The 2,580-nt window shown below is 29.0% G+C and overlaps 1 long non-coding RNA gene across 2 annotated transcripts; it reads left to right on the plus strand.

The window, feature by feature from the left end:
• The first annotated feature begins 904 nt into the window (after positions 1-904).
• Positions 905-1,475, plus strand: LOC148019171 (uncharacterized). Of its 2 annotated transcripts, none has more exons than XR_015695026.1 (3): positions 905-969; positions 1,055-1,201; positions 1,424-1,475. It is a non-coding gene; the product is annotated as an uncharacterized LOC148019171 (long non-coding RNA). The 2 variants fall into 2 exon arrangements; XR_015695025.1 differs by lacking the exon at positions 1,424-1,475 and adding an exon at positions 1,267-1,323 and having other exon boundaries at positions 911-969.
• Positions 1,476-2,580: the final 1,105 nt, after the last annotated feature.

The following is a 2,580-nucleotide window of genomic DNA, read 5'->3' on the forward strand; positions in this document are numbered from 1 at the left end:
GAGAAGAGGGTAGACTTTATGGAAAAAAGCTCTTAGCTGAATACTTTAAAAGTCAACACACTGTCATGCTCGAAAATTATCATCGAGTACGTAGGTGGTTTGAATCCTTAAACCCAGATGATCTACGTTATAAAAATGTGGATAAAAAGTATATCATGAAAATTATATCAGAGAATCACCATGAGATTTTACCATTGAAGTTTACTAGATGTGAGTACATATGAAGAGAGAATGACATATATGACTGGTGGAAGGGTACAAAGCAAGATGAAAGAAAGTATTTGAAGAAAAAAGATTTTTTAAAGAAGGTAAGTTGATTGTTGCTTTTTTTAATTGGCTTTCCTGATATTTGAGGTGTAGATTCTTAGTTATTGAACTATTAATCTTATGACATATAGAGAGAATTATTCACATCTCTTGGAGTGGATGATATAGATAAGCTTCAAAATGTATCAAATGACATAACATCATCAATGGTAAGATGATATGATTTATAAGTTTGATATCATAAGTGTAGGATTGGCTCTTTTTCTCCCATACTCATTGAGGGGTGTCTATTGATGGCAGAGTGAACCATATGTTGCTACTATTGATTCTAATTAACTTTATGTATACATTCCTAGCATGGATGATATTGCGACTGAACAAGGTTTGAAAAATGTATCTTATAATCTTATATGTTTATCATTTTTGTACTTGATTCCATATATTTTGGAGACATTTGATGTATACACATGATCTTATTTTGTTGATGTAGCCTGTTGAAGAAAGTAGCTCCTTTGAAGGACAACAATACAAGCAAACATATTTATCATTGAAGGTAATGCTTTGAAGCTCATATCTAATAACTTTCTTTGAGAATGTCTCTTATATAGATACTTATACATTAACTTTCATTTCCCATAGATGAATATGTTCGTGGAGGAAGAAAAGAGCTTTGAAGAATTTCAATGTTATACATCCGATGAGGTTCTTTGCTTTATATTAAATTTAAGATTAACCATATGATTCATGTTCTTAACAATATCTTATCCTTTACATGCTTAAAATGTAGGATGTTGAAAATGAAGATGAGACACTTGATATGGAAAATTGTGCCAGCTTTTCAAAGTTATTGTCACATGGTTTAGACAAAATAATGTACTCAACTAAACGTCAAGAAACTCTGGAACAAAGTATCCATAGTTCAAGCAATGATAAGGTATGTAACTTTTTTTTCTATATAAATGTTTTTAATGTGATTACTAATTGTAGTTTTGAATGTAGGCTAATCCAGATGATGACATTAATTAAACATCTCGAAAAAGTCAAAGAAAGAGGAAGGTATTTGATATATGTTTGTGAGAGAACAATAGCGTCATGGTTTAGTGAATAACTAAAGATATGATTTATTACATAACTATTTATTTTACGTGTTGACTAGCCAAGTGAGAAGATGAAGGATCTTTTGCAACAAAGGAGCATGAAACGAGGTACCAGTATCAACGAAAAAGAACCAAATGTGCTAGATGTAAATGTTTATATTTTTGTTTATGTCATACATGAAAAGCATAATCTAATCTTTTTATTTTATTTGAATTAGGAATTTAAAGATCTCCCAAACCAAGGCATTAAGATTAACATTTTAAATGATACTCAAAGGGTAACTTTATTGTTAATTTATATTTTAATTAGATATATATAATTGTAGTCATGTAGTTCAATTTGTAGCTTTGAGATTAACATTTCAAATGATGCTTAAAGGGTAGCTTTATAGTTTATATATATATATATATATATATAATAGTCATGTAGTTAAACTTATGGCTTTTCATATTATAATTTGTGTCATTTAATTATCTATACATAGTATAATAAGTTACTTATTCTCTTTTTGTTATTCAATACAGGTTAATATGACAAAAAGAGAACATGGAAACCATACTTTTGAAGTATCTTGGTGTGCCTACAATTCATGATATGTACTTTTCTTTAAAGAGTGCATACATGAATCTCAAAAAGATTGAAGCTAGCTTTCGAGTCTTGATTAAGGATACAAAGAAGCCAACAAGTGATGATATGATTAAGGAGATTGTTTATTGGCTACTAGGAGATGGCAAAGTTGTATTAAATAAAAATAGCAATGTGCTTAGTCTAGATGATGTGGAAGTTTTAGCATAACTTCTACTTTGAGTTAAGAATTGATTGATTTTCAACATATTGGAGATTTGATGGATTACTCAAACATTTATTACTTTGCAACATATTGGAGATTTAAGCGATAAAACAATCAAGACACACATGTTGCTTAATTAGTTTTTAGTTCTATGCTCCTTTAAAAGTATTTTCATTTTCTTTAGGTTGCTAGAAGTAGATGTTGATGTCTTAATTTGTTTAATCTATTTTGATCATTAGATGTATGTTATTGATCCTTACTTAGAAATGATAACATTCTCTATATAATTTTTTAGTTAAAAATTTATTGTGTAATTTCTTGTTTGATATTAGCATGTCTAAGAGTAAGGGCAAAGTAGATAAAGTGATAAGGAAAAAAGAGAATTTCCACGGAATTCCCTAGTTAAAAGTACATATAAGTAGGGA

This window comes from Lygodium microphyllum, chromosome 20 (genome assembly GCF_053477565.2).
Source record: "Lygodium microphyllum isolate KBCC chromosome 20, Lygodium_microphyllum_v1.1.10, whole genome shotgun sequence".
NCBI lineage: Eukaryota > Viridiplantae > Streptophyta > Polypodiopsida > Schizaeales > Lygodiaceae > Lygodium > Lygodium microphyllum.